General features: G+C 55.1%; 2 pseudogenes; both read left to right on the top strand.

Annotated features, from left to right (window-relative positions):
• The first annotated feature begins 3,881 nt into the window (after positions 1 to 3,881).
• Positions 3,882 to 16,976, top strand: part of LOC135405249 (zinc finger protein 91-like) — a 360,615-nt pseudogene continuing 347,520 nt past the window's right edge.
• The window catches only part of LOC135404583 (zinc finger protein ZFP2-like), a 96,376-nt pseudogene continuing 83,725 nt past the window's right edge, over positions 4,326 to 16,976 (top strand).

The raw sequence follows: 16,976 nt of genomic DNA, 5'->3' as shown, positions 1-16,976 counted from the left end.
AAACTCCCTCAGGGATTCCCAAACCCATTCAGGGACCGTCAACCTCCCCCCTTAAGTTCCCTCAGGTCACTAAACTCCTTCAGAGACCCTCCAAAACCTCCTCAGGGACCCCCCAGGGACCCCAAAACCACAGAATAGCAGAAGAGCTTTCTGTAAAGGAAGAGAGCAGAAAATCTGAGAAGGAGGAGACCAAGGAAAAACTGAAGCAAAGCAATCAAATCATCCTGGCCCTTGCAGTTTTTCCTTCACCTTTTTCTCTCTTTTCCTTTTTTCAGGGTTCTTTTTTTGGTTGGGTGGTTTTGAATTTTTTTTCCGAGAGACTTTCTCAGCAATCGAATCACCCTTCCGGGTTCTTGGGAGGCCTCCGGGCCCCGCGGCCCCCGAGAGGGTCCTCCGAACCTCCGAACCCCCCGCGCTAAACCCTCCCGAGCCCTCCAGCCTTTCCACCCACAGCCGCGCTCCCCGCAGCCCCCGAGGGGATCCCCAGACCCCGCTCTCCCGCACCCCCCGCCTGCACTCAGAGCTCACCGACCGACCCGCCGCCATCACCGATTCCCGGCAGCCAACGCGGCAGGGGCGGGGGCGGGGCTGCGGGGGCGTGGCCGCGCGCTGATTGGCTGCGGCGGCGTTCTCTGAACGCGGTGCGCGCGCAGCCGGGACTCGGTGATGGCGGCGGGGCCTGCGGTTCGCTCTGAGTGCTGTGAGTCCCCCCGGGGGGGCTCGGGAGGGTTTAGCGGGGGGGTTCGGGGATAACCGAGGAGGTTTTGAGGGGTCCCTGAGGGAGTTCGGTGTCCTGAGGGGACTCAGGGGGTGGTTGAAGGTTCCTGAAGGGGTTTGGGGGTCTCTGAGGGGGTTTTGGTTTCTGAGGAGATTTGGGGGGTGCCAGGTGGGGTTTAGGGGTCTCTGAGGAGGTTTGGAGGTCCTGGTGGGACCTTTTAGGCAGTTTTTGGGGTCTCTAGGGGGTTTACGGGGTCTTAGACAGTTTTGAGGGTCTCTGAGGGAGATTGGGGGGTCCCTAAAGGGGACTGGGGGGTCCCAGGTGGGTTTTGCGGGTCACTGAGAGGGTTTTAGAGGGTGGTGGGGAGGGACGAGGTCTCTGAGGGCATTTGAGGGGACCTTGAGAAGGTTTTGATGTGTCGAGGGGGGGCTTTCAGGGGTTTTGAGGGCATTTTGGGGGGTTCCCTAAAGCCCAGCAGTGGGTCCAGGGAGTCCCCCAGCCTCAAAGAGGAGGGGTCCTAGGGATGGCCCCCAAAATCCGGGGAGGGAAATGTACCACATCCGGGTAAGGGGATCTCTAGACCCCAGTATATCCCAGTGACTTTCCAGTGACCCCTTCAGTAACCAGCCAGTGTGTCCCAGTGACCTCCCACTGCCCCCCAGGATGGCCCAGTGATCTTCCAGTGAGCACCCAGTAACCCCCAGTATGGCCCAGTAACCTGCCAGTGTCTCCCCGTGTGTCCTGGTAATCCCCCAGTAACTCCCCAGTCCCTCCCAGTGCCCTCCCAGTGTCCCTCAGTTCCCCCCAGTGTGTCCCAGTATCCCCCAGTAATCACCCAGTGCCCTGCAAAGCCCCCCAACTCTCCCCAATGTTTCCCCAGATGCCCTGGGTCTTTCTGTTAGTGTGTGGGGGGGGCTGTTTTTGTGGTCAGAGGGTCCAGGGGGGGCTCCTGGGGTGAGATGGAGGGTTGGGGCCATCAGGGATGGGTTTGGGGACAGTGGGGAGGGGTTTGTGGACAGTGGAATTGGGGGTGCCTAGGGGGGAATTAGGGCTATGGGAAGTCCCTGGGAACATTGGAGACACCAGGGGGGTCTTGGGGTGTCAAGGGAGGAACTGGGGACACCCAGAGAGTCTTGGGGACACCAGGGGGGGTCTCAAGAGTCACCTGCTCTTGGTGCAGCCCCTCCTCTGCCCGCCCAGGCCCCATTAACCTCCCCCAAATGTCTCCTAACCTCCATTTTCCCTTTAATCCCCTCCCCCCATAGGTACCTCTGACCCCCCAATATCCCCAAGACCTCTTTTAACTTCCCTAAAGGCACTCAAAACCCCCAAATCCCCATCCAAACTCTTCAGATCCCCCCAAATCTCCCCCAGCCCCCCCTCAAATCACTTCCAACCCCCCCAAAGAGGGATCGCCCAGCACCCTGGGACAGGAACACAGTGGGCTGTACTGGGGGCACTGGGCTGTACTGGGTGGGCACTGGGGGGGCCTCAGGTGTCTCAGGACAACGTGGCCCAGCTCCAGGAGAGATGTGGGGAGCAGTGAGGAGGTACTGGTCTGTACTGCTCTGTCCTGCTCTGTACTGGTCTGTGCTGGTTTGTACCCCCATCCCCAAATCCCCTCCCCAGCTCCCCCAGGACCCTCCTGTACCCCAAAGCCCCCCTGGCCCCCTTCAGGCCCCTGATTTGGTCCTGCTGCCCCTTGAGCAGGACCAGCTCCTGCAGAACCAGGCATTTCTTTGCTCCCCACAGGGTCATTCCCACACCCAGAATGGAATCTGGAGGCAGCAGGATGTGCACAGTGCTCCCATTTCCTACAGTGCAAAGGGGCTGCAGGGAATGATTCCCCTGCTCTTGCAAATCTGCCAAAACCTGCAGGGCACAGAAGGGGGAGCTTCAGGAATTTACTGGCACTGGGAGTGGAGCTCACAGGGTATTGAGAGGAACATATCCCTCAAATACAATCTCTCTGCATACACAATATCTGTCTGGACAGGCAGATAAAGCAATAATCAGATATATTCTGTATCATATATATGGCACATATTCTATAGAATCCATCCTTAGGTGTTGTATGATAGATCTATAAGATATTACAAATAATAAGCAATAACAAGGCAAGTGTCCTCCTTAGGGACACCACCTCCCAAAACTCCTGCCTGGGTTTGTTCCCTGGGGGTCTCTGCAGCAGCAAGCACAGCCCCACACTGACTGCTCTGGGCTGTGCAGGCATTTGTGCTTCTGCCTGTCTCACACACACACACAAAAGTCTGGTTAGTGCTGCCCTCAGGAAACCCCCCCACCCTTGCTCCAGCTAAAGCCATGGAATTTGTCTTTGTTTCCCTTGGGTTCAGGGTCAGGCTGTGCCTGTGTCCAGCCCAGAGGCTCAGAAAAGCATTTCTCCCGTCCCACTGCAATCTGCTGCTGCAGACAGGACCCAGGCACTGGTGGCACTGGGAGTGAACAGCAGAGTGTTTCCAGGGGCTCTCTGAAGGAACACAAGTGTCCAGAGAAACGAGCACAAGTGTTGACAGAAGTCCCAGTCCTTCATCTCTGAATGAGCTTGTTCAGCCCAGGAAAAACTGTCTAAGTTTTACTTCCATGGAAGGAGGTTTTTCCCACTTTAACACCAGTTTAGTTCCAAACCAGTTTCTTCATTTCCTCCTCCCGATTTCCCTGAAGGACACTGACAGGGACCATGGACACTGACAGGGATCACAGAGTTTGTCCCTTGGCCATCCAGCTCCTGCTGTTTGGCAGCACAGGAGAGGTTAATTAGAGCCCAGGCTCCAATCCCAGGCCGCGCCTTGAAGACGAGCTTGAAATCAAACGACTTTCCTGCTGGAGGGTTAAATTCAGTCCCCATCACCTTTTTTTGGGCTGAACCTTCATATTTTGGAGTATTTTTTAGCTGAATCTCAACTTTTTGCAGTTTGGGGTGGTGAGGGTTTTCTTGCTATTTCTGAGGGGGTTTTGCCTGAATCTTGTTGGTGGCTTCAGTTTTTCTGGGCTGAATCTTGGTGTTTTGGAGGTTTTTATGGACACAGGATGCCCGGTGAGTTCTAGAGATGGACTTGGGCAGGAGGAACCCCCAAGCCAACGCGCTCAGCCCTTGTTTTCCCCCCATCAGGATTTGTCCTTCTCAAAGCTTGAGCAGATGGAGGAGGAGGCTGCGAGGAAGAGGAAGATGCCTTGGTCCCCCCAGGCAGGTGAGGAGGAAGTCAGTGTCCCTTTGGGCGGGTGTTGTGCTGGCTCTGTCAGCCGAGCATGGCCCCGGCTGCAGGACAACCCCGCTGGCGCCGCCGTCCTGCCGGGGCCGGAGTTGGGGGGATGTCCTTGGCCTTCCCTGTGGGCCGGAGGCAAATCCCCTCCCTGTCCTTCTTGCTTCCTGCCCCAGGCCCCGAGCTGAGGACGGAGAGCCCGGAGGACAAATCCCCCCGTGAGACCCTGGTGGGAGAGGCCGTTTTGAAGGGCTCCCTGGCGCAGGAAGGCAGCGGGGAGGAAAAGGGCCGGAGATCCCCCCTCAGGAGGGGCTCCAAAGCCATCCCAGGGTGCTCTGAGGAGGAAAGAGCCAGCCTGTGCCGGGAAGGGAGCCGGAGCTTGACCCAGAGCTCCGAGCTGGTGGTCCCTGAGCAGCCTCCCAGCATGGAGAAGCCCTTCAGGTGCTTAGAATGTGGGAAGAGCTTCAGGCAGAGCACCCACCTCCTCAGCCACCAGCACATCCACACTGGGGAACGACCCTACACGTGTGGGGAATGTGGGAAGAGCTTTAGTGACAGCTCCAACCTCCGCAGTCACCGTCGCATCCACACTGGGGAACGGCCCTACTCATGTGGGGAATGTGGGAAGAGCTTCAGGGAGAGCTCCACCCTCCATGTCCACCAGCGCATCCACAGTGGGGAAAGGCCCTACAAGTGCTTGGATTGTGGGAAGCGGTTTCAGACCAGCTCATATCTCCTGAAGCACAAGCAGACACATACAGGGAAGTGGGCCTTCCACTGCACCAACTGTGGGAAGGGGTTCAACCAGAACTCCAACCTTGTCACCCACCAGCACATCCACACTGGGGAGAGGCCCTACAAGTGTGGGGAGTGTGGGAAGAGCTTTACCCAGAGCTGTCACTTGACCAGACACCAACGGACCCACCGATAATAGAACCCCGGTGAGTGCCCCGACTGTGGGAAGAGCTTTGGCTGCTGCTTCCACCCCAAATGAAGCCCCTGATGGTGAGGCAACCCCTGGAGTTCAAGGACTGTCAGTCCATCAGTCCATCCTTTTCGACCACAAAGGGCCAGTCCCCTTTCCCAGGGGCAGCTTCTTCCAACAGAACCCTTTTTGGGGTGTCAGTCCTGGAAGTTTAGAGCAGAGATCTCCCCACCAGCGTTGGTCTGGGGGAGGTCCATCCATCTCTACTTAAGAATTACTACTTTTTTGCCAGCTTCAACAATTGGCTTCAACAATTGCTTTAGTGTAGAGCACTGTCCTATCTTATCCTGTACTCCTGGTAGTTTTAGTGTGTCTATTGTGCAATAGATAATTCTGATGAAGATCTTTTGTCTGATCATTTGTAACCCTAAATAAATTCATTTCTATCAATAGATCTGTTTTGCCATCATTAAAACCTGGGCGACAGAAGTTTTTCAGTCGCACCTCTCTAATTCCTCTAAATTGATTCTGTTGGCATAATTGAAGGCTGAGATTGGATCCAGCAGCCACCAGCACCCCACAGGAAGTTGGAAGCTCAAGGCCTGCCCCCCCCTTTCTTAGCCCCCTTGTGCCCTTAGACCCCCATGGGACTGTGGGACCTGCCAGACTATCCCTCCTTTTCCACCCTTTTCCCTGTTCCTCCCACTTTCCCGTTGTTCCCTCAATCCCCATTTTTCCCCCCCAAACAGTGTAGGAGTCCCAACCCCCACTTTTTGCCCCCTCTCCTGTGGCTGCTGAAGGAGAAAATGAGGCTGCACACACAGAGTTCCATTACGGGACTTGTCCTCCCATCTTTCCGGCGTCCCCCTTTCATTGGGGTTCCTTTGGAAACAGCACCTGGGCTTTGTCTTTTGGTCCACTGGAATTCCCAGCATGGCCCAAAGCAGGGCCCTGGTCCCACACATTCCCCTCCCCTCATGTGCTGGCTGTGTTCAGCCACCAGACAAAAACACAGGCTGCCATGCAGAGCATTCCAAGTGGTTTCCACTTTGGCAAACAGCACTCTCTGGATGGAAAACACCAGTCAAGGCCAAAACACTCCTTGTTGATCCTGATTAACTGAATGCAGCTGCTGCTGCCTTAACTTGTTCCCACAAAAATTCTCAGGATTCCTTTGCTTCCAGGAGGCCCCACATGTCACAATGGCCCCTGGATTCCATGAACTTCCAGAGTCTCCAAGGGTTCCTTTAGTTCCACGAGGCCCTGCAGTCCCCAAATGCCCTTTGGATTCTCGGAGATTTCCCATTGTCCCAGGGTCCCTTGTGCTTCAGAAGGAGCTGCAGTGGGACAGTGGCCCCTTGGTTCCGTGAGCTCTGCAGTGTTCCAGGAATCCTTGGGTTCCAGGAGATCCTGCAGTTTCACAAGGAGCACTTGAATGCAGGAGGTTCTGCAGGGTCCCAATGGCCCCTGGATTCTGGGAGGTTCAGAAATATCTCAGGGCTGAGAAAACTGGGATTGTTGAGGCTGGAGAAGAGAAGGCTTTGGGCTGACCTGATTGTGGCCTTGCAGTACCTGAAGGGAGCCAACCAGAAAGATGGAAAGAGACTTTGGACAAGGTCCTGGAGTGACAGGACAAGGGGCAGTGGCTTCACATGGATAGACGGAAGGGTTGGAGGAGATAGGAGGAAGGAAATCCTGAATCTGAGGGTGCTGAGATGCTCTTGAAGGCCCCTCCCAAGCCAAAGCATTCCATGATTGTGGGACTGGTGGGTGAGGTGGTGGTTGGAGCCGTCTGGGGCACAGGGACCCAAAATGAGGGAGTTTTCCATTGTGGGGGAAGGAAGGAGGGGGCAGCAGAACTGACCCCTTGGACACCTGGCAGGCAGGCTTTGGCTGGAAGCTGGTGATGGGGAGCTGAGTGAAGCCCCCACAATGCAGGAGGAAATGGTCAGTGACCTGCTCTGCCAATGAGACCCCCCCAAGTGCCTGGGCCCACATGGGATGCAGCCAAGAGTCCTGAGGGAGCTGGAGAAAGAGCTGGCCAAGCCACTCTCACTCATTCCCCAGCAGTGCTGCACAACTGCACAAGTCCCAGCTGACTGGCAACAAGCACATGGGATGCCCATCCCCAGGAAGGGCCAAAAGGAGCATCTGGGCAACTCCTGGCCTGTCCCATTGACCTCAGGACCGGGGAAGTCCATGCAGCAGATCCTCCTCAGTGCCATCCCATGGCAGGGGCAGGACAACCAGGGGATCAGGCCCAGCCAGTGTGGGGTTGGGAAAGGCAGGTCCTGCCTGACCAACCTCATCTCCTTCTCTGACAAAGGACCCGCTCAGCAGCTGAGGGAAAGGCTGGGGATGTGTCTCTCTGGAATGCCAGAAAGCCTTTGGCACCATCTCCCCCAGCATCTCCTGCACAAACTGGCTGCTCATGGCTTGCCTGGGAACTGTTTGCTGGGTGACAAAGTGGCTGATGGCCCAGGGAGTGGTGGGGAATGGAAGGAAATCCAGGTGGGACCAGTCACTAGTGGGGTTCCCAAGGGCTCAGGGTTGGGGCTGCTCCTGTTTAACATCATTCTTGATGATCTGGGCCAGGGGATCGAGTGCCCCCTCAGGAAATTCATGGACAACACCAGGTTGGGTTTGAGTGTGGATGTGCTGGAGGGCAGGAAGGCTCTGCAGAGGGATCTGGACAGAATGGATCAATAAGGCCAAGTGTCAGGGCCTGCCATCAGTTATGATGGCTACCATCATATGTCGCACTGGTACAGTGGGTTACCATGGCAACCATCACACATTCCCATTAGTATGGTCAGTTACTATGGCAACCATTACACATTTCCATTGCTACAATCAGTGACCATGGAAACCATTACACATTCCCATTTCTACAGTCAGTTACCATTACAACCATCATACATTCCTGTTGCTATGGTCAGTTACCATGGCAACCATCATACCTCCCACTGCTATGGTCCATTACCATGGCAACCACCATACATTCTCGTCGTTACAGTCAGTTACTGTGGAAACCATCATACAACCCACTGCTTCGGTCAGTTACCATGGCAACCATAATATTTCCACTGGTACAGTCAGTTACCATGGCAACCATCATACATTCTCTTTGCTATGGTCAGTTACCATGGCAACCACCATACATTCTCATTGCCACTGTCAGTTACCATGGCAACCATCATACATTCTCATTGCTATGGTTGGTTACCATGGCAACGCTCATAGATTCTCATTGCTACAGTCGGTTTCCATGGCAACCCTCATACATTCCCATTGCTACTGTCAGTTACCATGGCAACCATCATACCTCGCACTGCTACGGTCAGTTATCATGGTAAACCTCATACATTGTATTACTACGGTCGGTTACCATGGCAACCAGAATACATTCCCATTGCCATCATCAGTTACCAGTGCAACCAGCATACATTCCCACTGTTATGGGTGGTTACCATAGCAACCATCATACAGCCCCATTTCTATGGTCAGTTTCCATGGCAACCACCATACATTCTCGTCGCTATGCTTAGTTACTGTGGCAACCACCATACATTCTCTTTGCTATGGTCAGTTACCATGGCAACCATCATACATTCCCGTTGGTACGGTCAGTTACCATGGCAACCATCATACATTCTCATTGCCATTGTCAGTTACCATGGCAACCACCATACATTCTCTTTCCTATGGTCGGTTTCCATGGCAACTCTCATACATTCCCATTGCTATTGTCAGTTACCATTGCAACCATCATACCTCCCACTGCTACAGTCAGTTACCATGGCAAACATTATACATTGTATTACTACAGTCGGTTATCATGGCAACCACCATACATTCCCATTTCTACGGTCGGTTACTATGGCAACCATCATACATTCCCATTGCTATAGTCAGTTACCATTGCAACCATCATACATTCTCATTGCTATGGTCGTTTACCATGGTAACAACCACACATTCTCGTCTCTACTGTCAGTTACTGTGGCAACCATCATACATTTCCGTTGCTATGGTCAGTTACCATGGCAACCATCATACTTCCCATTGTTATTGCCGGTTACCATGGCAACCATCAGACATTCCCTTTGCTATGGTCAGTTACCATGGCAACCACCACACATTCTCGTTGCTACAGTCAGTTACCGTGGCAACCATAATACAACCCACTGCTTCGGTCAGTTACCATGGCAACCATCATACATTCCCGTTGCTATGGTAGGTTACCACAGGAACTACTATACTTCCCACTGGTACAGTCGGTTACCATGGCAACCATCATACATTCTCGTTGCTACAGTCAGTTACCATGGCAACCGTCATACCTCTCACTGGTACAGTGAAATACCATGACAACCATCATACATTGCTGTTCCCATGGTCAGTTACCACGGCAACCATCACACATTCCCATTGCTATGGTCGGTTTTCATGGCAACCCTCATACATTCCCACTGCTACGTTCGGTTACCATGGCAACTATCACACATTCCCATTGCTACATTCAGTTACCATGGCAACCATCATACATTTCCATTGCTACATTCAGTTACCATGGCAACCAGCATACATTCCCGTTGCTACGGTCAGTTTCTGTGGGAACCTCTTGGTTCCTCTTAGACAGAAGCAGATGCAGATGAGCCTCCCTCTTGTCCACCAGCCTGGCAGCTGTGCTCTAAAGGCCTGTGTCCCAAGGGCTGTCTTGACCAAGACCCTGCACAAACCTCTGGGACTCTTTCCATCCTGTCGTGCTGCCTTTCCAGTGAATTCCAGGGTTATCAAAGCCAACTTGAATGGGCTCTTTGTCTCACTCCACAAGGGCACCCAAACCAGTCTCTCCTCTGACCCTCACCCACAAAAGTTCACCCAAGTTGTTCATCCTCCAGAGCAGCTCCACAGGTCCAAGAAGCTCCTTCCCGCTGAGGACACCTCTCTCCTGCTCTTTCTGTCCTGTGTCTCCTTGGCCTTCTCTCCCAACCCATCACAGCCCTGCAACTTGGGAACTGTCTCAGCAGGCCTGGGCTGTTATTGCCTGCAAGTGGAATGAAGAGAGACTTGGGGCTGCAGCTCCTCCTGCCTGTGCCCCACACGCAGGGCATTGGGGCCTGTCTGGCTGCAGCCCCTCAGCGGGGGCACCGGGGTAAGAACAGACTTGCAGTGGGGAAAGCTGCTCTGAAAGCCCCGAGAGCTGGGCTGTGCAGAGGCTTTGCTGACAATGGCCTTGGGGGGGGACGTGCTGGGACTCAGGCCCAGGGGGAAAATCCCAGGCCTGATCCCTGAGGAGATCAGCACATGCTGCTGAAATGCTGGGGGAGAGAAGAGCCAGCAGAGGGAGGAAACAAGTGTGGACAGCCTGGGCTGATGTGCTTTGGACTCGTGCCTGGCCCGGCCTTGGCTGGGCAGAGAAGGGACAGCCTTTGTGTCCCTGCAGGGCTGGGATTCACTCCCTGCCCCAAAGGCCCCCAATGTGTCTGAGAAGCCCTGGGTGGTGCCTCTCACAGAACTGACTCCATTTGGTCACCTGAGCACCTATAGGGGCTGCCCTGGACAGAAGGAACAGTGACAGGTTCCCCTGTCCTACATGTGGGCCCCTTCTGCCCATGAAGTTGGCCAAAGCAATGTCCCAGCAGCCTCCAAGAAGATCCCACAGCTGCTGCCCTGTCCCTAGGAACTGCTCCATTGGAGCCTGCAGTTCCCAGCAGGAATCTCGGTCACCTCTGGCCCCTCAGAAGGAACCAGGGCTTTGTGTCCCAGCAGGTCACTCCTGGCTTTGGTCTTCATTCATTGCCATGGGAGCTGGGACAAGGAGTCACCTGCAGGTGCCTGTTTTTTGCCCACTGAAGTGGGGCAGGAGGAATCCCAGCCCATGGAGGTTGTGGAGGGAGCTGAGTGTCCTTCTGGCCCCAGCTCTGCAGAGCCACAAGGAGACATCTCTGTTGACTCAGCTGAGTCCCTTCCTTCAGTGCAGGTGAAGGAGATCCCTCCTGGGCACTGTCTGGCTTTCCTGTCTAATGATGGGACATGAAAAGGGGACTCTTGGACTTAACTCTGTGTCTGTCTGGAGAAATGACAATGCTGAAAGAAGTGCCTGTGCCCAGCTGAGAGAAGGAACATCATTATTTCCTTCAGCTGTGTGCCAGCAGGTTCCCCTGGAGCCCCAGGGACAGCTGGAGGGAGCCCAGAGGGGCAGAGCAAGGGCTGCCTGGGGCTGTTGCTGTGCTGCTGAGCTGGGCCAGGCTCCTGGCACACAGGGAGCTCCTGGCAAGCAAGAAGAGCTTCCAAGAGACAGCTCTGCTGGTGAGCAGCTCCTCTGCACAGCCCAGCAGGGCTGAGGGCACTGCCTGCAGCACCCAGGGCACAGGAGAGAAGGCAGAGAGATGAGAGGCAGCCTGGGCTGGGGGGTGACTGAGCTCTCACTACAGGAGAAACCTTCCCAGGATTTGGATGAAGAAATCTCTGGCTGTAGGAAAGTTCAACTTGCCTTCCTGGAGGCATCTCCCAAAGCTACCACATCCCACAGCTTCTAGGATCTTTCAGCCGGACTCTCCCAGTTGCTGCAGTGCAGGGGAAGTGGCCATATGGCAGAGCAGGGCAGGAGCTGCAGGCAGCAAGGGCAGAGAGGAGAAGGGAGCAGGAGGTTCAAGGGATCCTGGGGTGGGAGGACAGGGCAGAGCTGCTCAGGGCAGGAACCTTGCCAGCCCTTTGCCACGGTCAGGCTCTGGCTGCAGAGCAGTGCAGGTGAGTTCCTGCAAGTGCCTCTGCCAGCTGCCAAATGGCAGCAGTGGCAGGAGCTGTCAGGATGGCTCTGCTGGATTTGCTGGGGTGCAGCAGGAGAAGCTGCTGCAGAGCAGGACTTGCTGCTGCCCCCTCAGAGGCCCAGGGCCAGAAGGTTCCCTGTGGCAGGGCTGGGTGTGGGGTGGGAAGGTGGGGGTGCAGCCAGAGGTGCCCAGGGTTGTGGTGCAGAGCAGGGTCCTGCCCCCAGGGCTCTGTGTGCTGGGGCAGGGACTCTGCTGCCTGCCAGGGTCAGCTCTCAGCCCGGCCAAGGAGCTCCCACGGCCCTGCAGGGAGAAGGGGTGGGTGGAAGGAGTGACCCCTCAGGGCAGGGCTGGGCAGGGCCCTTCAGCTGCAGGCTCAGGGCTCCTCACAGCTTCAGCTCCACCTCCTCCATTTCCAGGGGCCCTTCTCAGGAAGCACATCCCCCCAGAACACCCCCCCTTCCCAGCCACCACAGGCTGTCTGGGATCTGCTCTGCAGCCCCTGCCCAGGCAGAGCTGCCCCTGGGCACTGGGCTGGGGATGGCTCTGGCAGCACTGGCAGGGAGCTGAGCTGGGCACAGGCAGGGGCTGCTGGCAGGAACAGCTCCTCACCCAGAGACAGGCAGGCAGGGAGAGGCAGCTGCTGCCACAAGGGCTGGGCAGGGGGATGGGGGCCCCTCCCTGCTGTCCCTGTGGCACAGACCCCTTCCCTGAGCAGCTCCTGCCTGGGCTCCTTTCCCAGCCTAAGCAGAGCCTGTGCCCTCAGGCCCACGGGGGCTGGGCTGTGCATTGCCCTGCAGCAGCCAGAGCCCAGGCAAGGACAAGGCCCTGATTTCCAGCTGTCTCTGTGTGTCCCTCCTCCCTTGGCAGCAGCACTGTGGCATTTCCCTGCCATCCCCTGCTGCCTGGGCTCTCCTTGTTCTCACCAGTGGCTTTTCTGAGCCACTCTGGGGGTTGGGGGGGCAGATTTCTGTCCACACAACCCCTTTGGGTGCTGCTGTGGGGATGTGTCTGTGGGAGCCAAGTGCCCAAGTGCCCTCCAGGCACCTTCAGGGTCTTCAGCTGTTTGCCTGGGTGTCCTGCAGGGCTGCAGGTGCCCTCCAGAAGGGCACAGCTCTGCCATAGGATCTCTGTGCTGCACAGGATCCCCATGGAGAAAACTCCTCAGTGCTAAATCCATGCAAATGCTCTGGGCAGCTGCAAGGAGTATTTTGTGTCTCACTCTGGGAGGGGAGATATGAAAAGGTGAGGAGTGTGTCAATCTGTTCTTTGGACATGGATTCCTGGATCTCTGTACAGTTTCTCTGTAGGGGAACAGTTGAGTGTGATGCTCCTCCAGCTCCAAGCTGCCAGCACAGGGCAGCTGAGCACAGGACTGATGGGCAGAGCAGCTCTTCTCTCTGCACTAAGGGACCGACCCTGTGCCCCTCAGAACCCACAAGACTTGACCTGCAGTGCAATAGAAATGTCAGGGATTTCAAACATCCACAACCACTCTTAACTGTGGCAGGTGCAACTGGGTGAACAAACACAAAGAATTCCCTCAGCTCAGTCCTTCATTTGGGCAAATTGCGAACAGCAAAGCTGAGAAGCTCTTTGATGTATCACGAGTACATTTGATTTGAGATCACCCTGCATTCCAAGTTTTCTCTCCCAGCAGAGTAAGTAGTCCTTGGGAGCCCATCACAGAGTTACTGCTTCCAATGGTCTCCTCAGGCAGCAAAAGCCAGAGCTCAGGGGAAGGAGCTGCAGGGAGGTCTGAGAGAGGAGAGAGAGCCTGAGAGTGGGGTGGCTGTGAGACGTGTAATGTTTGACTGCAGAAGCCTGGTCTAACTCAGCAGTGACTTTTCCTCCTCAACAGATCAAAATACCCTGGGAAAGGTGCAAATGTGCAACAGCAGCAGCTCCATTTCCCAGTTCCTCCTCCTGGCATTGGCAGACAGGCGGGAGCTGCAGCTCCTGCACTTCTGGCTCTTCCTGGCCATCTCCCTGGCTGCCCTCCTGGCCAACGGCCTCATCCTCAGCGCCGTAGCCTGTGACCACCACCTGCACACCCCCATGGGCTTCTTCCTGCTCAACCTCTCCCTCACAGACCTGGGCTGCATCTGCACCACTGTCCCCAAAGCCATGCACAATTCCCTCTGGGGCACCACAACCATCTCTACACAGGATGTGCTGCACAGGCCTTTCTGCTTCTCTTCTTCATTGGAACAGAGTTTTCCGTCCTCACCATCATGTGCTACGACCGCTACGTTGCCATCTGCAAACCCCTGCACTACGGGACCCTCCTGGGCAGCAGAGCTTGTGCCCACATGGCAGCAGTTGCCTGGGCCACTGCGTTTCTCCATACTCTGCTGCACAGAGCCAATACATTTTCCCTGCCCCTGTGCCAGGGCAATGCCCTGGGCCAGTTCTTCTGTGAAATCCCTGCCATCCACAAGCTCTCCTGCTCACACTCAGGCTACCTCAGGGAAATTGGGCTCATTGTGGTTAGCGTCTGTTTAGTGTTTGGTTGTTTTGTTTTCATTGTGTTCTCCTATGTGCAGATCTTCAGGGCTGTGCTGAGGATCCCCTCTCAGCAGGGACGGCACAAAGCCTTTTCCACCTGCCTCCCTCACCTGGCTGTGCTCTCCCTGTTCCTCAGCACTGCCATATTTTCCGACATGAAGCCCCCCTCCATCTCCTCCCCATCCCTGGACCTTGTGGTGGCAGTTCTGTACTCAGTAGTACCTCCATCACTGAACCCCCTCATCTACAGCCTCAGGAACCAGGAGCTCAAGGATGCCCTGAGAAAAATGATGACTAGATGCTTTTCAAGAGCAATAACCTGCCTGTTTTCTTCTGTACAACACTCATTGTGTAACCATTTACTGGCCCAGCCTGCTTTCTAAAGCTTTTGAGAGTGTTGGGGGGGGCCGCTTCCTACATTTTTTCCTCTTTAAATGTTGTTAACACAGAAATTTATTCTTCATCTCATACCTAATTCACTTTCTCTTTGTTTTGACCCACAATTGTGTAAATGAGGGATCATTCTCTGTGTGCATTTAAACAAAGTAAAAGTTTCTGCAGCAATTTCCTTGTCAAACGTCCTGATTTTGTTATTCTGTACATAAGGAATCACAATCTCTGAGTAGAATAAGGGCTTGAATGTTTTTTTCCAGATTCTCCCTCCAAAAACTTCCCTGAAGCTGGAGGGCAGTGCCTGTGTGCAGAGGAGAAGGGGTAAAGAGTCCTGGTACAGGAGCACTGCCAGGGAGCAGCAGCTCTTGGCCTTTTCAGAGATGCTCTTTTTCCACTGCCTCCCTCTCCTTTCTGCTCCTTGCCCAAGGCCTGAGTGCTCTGGCAGCTCAGTCCCTGCTGTGTGTCAGTCCTGTGACCATGGGCAGGGACAGACCCTGGGCACTGCTGGGACAGAACTGGGCTCCTTAACATCATTTCCATCAGGAAAGGGGATCCCCCTGAAGACTTTGTTCTTTTTGAAAGGTTGGTGTAAAGAACAAGGCCAAGGAATAGACTCTCCAAAGTCTCATTGCTTTGCTTGTTTCCCCATTCAGTCCCTGCAGTGAGAGAAGCGACTCACTGGGGTACTTGAGGGACTGAGGGCTGGGTCACATGTTCTGTGCTGGTGGCCAGTGGCAAATGGTCTCCAAGTCACCTGCCTGGGGCTCTGCAGCTTGTGAGGGCTCTGATGGCAGGCGAGGACTTGTCTGTAGGAACTCAGGAAGTGCAGGAGAGCACAGAGGATCTGCAGGGACAACCCGTCCCATCCAGTCAGCAGGGAATGGGACCCTGGAGCAGAATCCTGCCCAGGGTGGAGTCACCCAGAGATCAAGTACTAAATCTTGCTGTGAAGGGGCAAACAGAGCTCTGCAAGCCCAGGGGATGCAACAGGTAGAGGGAAAACTCTTGCAAGTGACTTCTCTTGCCCTCAGTGAACTTCAACAGGTCGATCAAGAGCATCCCCCAAAGGATGTCCCAGTTCTGGAACAAGGCAGGGCCCCTCTGAGCCCCCTCCATGGCCACACAGGAGCGTCTGTGGGAGGTGGTCAGTGGCAGGGAGCACCATCAGCTGGCTCTGCCTCCCAGCTGGAGCAGCACAGCCCAACAGAGTCCCACATGGCCCCAGGCCCTACAGCCCCCGTGCTCTGCAGAGCAGCCTCCCCAGCTCAGGGGCTGTGGGGAGCACGGGCAGGGGGTGCAGGAAGGGCTGCTCAGGCCAGCACAGACGTGTTCCCCTGGGGAAAGGCTCTGTGGGGAGATGGGATGTGCCAGGAGAAGAGCAGGACACCCTGTGTGAGCAAAGGGGCCATGGGAAGAGGCTGCCCTGTCCCTGGGGAAAAGAGGGGGCAAAGCAAAATCTGGGAAACTCTCTGATCTCAGTTGTGCTGCCCAAGAACACGCTGACTCCAGAGGTGTCCAAGCGGGGCAGAGCCGGCGACTCCGGTCTGTGCGGTGGCAGGGGGGAGGCAGCGGCTCTGCTTGATTCCATGGAGTTCTGGGGAGGCACAGTGGCCCCTTGGTTCCATGAGGCTCTGAGATGTCTCAGGGTTCCTTTGGTTCCAAGAGGCCCTGCAGTGTCACATCGGCCCCTTGAGTCCATGAGGTTCCTCAATGTCACAATGGCCTCTTGATTCCATGAAATTCCACTGTGGCCGAGGGTTTCTTTGTTTCCAAGAGGCCCTGCAGTGCCAAAATGGCCTCCTGATTCCATGGGTTTCCGCAGTGTCACAATGGTCCCTTTATTTCAGGAGGTTGCCCACTGTCCTTGGGTTCCTTTGGCTCCATGGGGCCCTGGAGTGTCCCAGTGGCCTCTTGACTCCATGAGGTTGCACAGCATCATCACAAAGCTGAGCCCATCCCGATGAAAGTTCTGAGAAGGTTAGGAACTGGGACAAAAGAAACAAGATAATTGGGGAAGGAAAGAGGGGCTTGGTCAACAGAGAGGAAAGATTTTGATGAGGTAGAAAGAGGTTCAGGGAATGCTGAGGGTGCTGAGACTGACTGTGCAAACATTCCTGATGGACCTTTATGCACTTTGTAACCTCAAGCCCCAATACTACCCAAAAGTGCAGCCCTTCCCATTGAAAGGAATCCACTGCTTCAATTCCAAGCCAGGAAAAGCCCAAACCCAGAACTCGACACTCTTATCTGTCCTCTAATGCCCATCCCAGTCCCAAACCTGTATTACCAGTAAAAAAAGCCAAGCTTTAATCCTGACCCAGCCCAAAAAGCTCTTCCTCTAATCATGAAGCAGACACTGTAAGCAGAACAACAAACCTCCCAAAGTTCTGCCTAATCCCCACCCTGAGCTCTAAACCCCAAGCCCTGACCATTCAGCA

Source organism: Pseudopipra pipra, chromosome W (genome assembly GCF_036250125.1).
Source record: "Pseudopipra pipra isolate bDixPip1 chromosome W, bDixPip1.hap1, whole genome shotgun sequence".
Lineage (NCBI taxonomy): Eukaryota > Metazoa > Chordata > Aves > Passeriformes > Pipridae > Pseudopipra > Pseudopipra pipra.
This window is presented reverse-complemented; position numbering and strand designations above follow the sequence as displayed.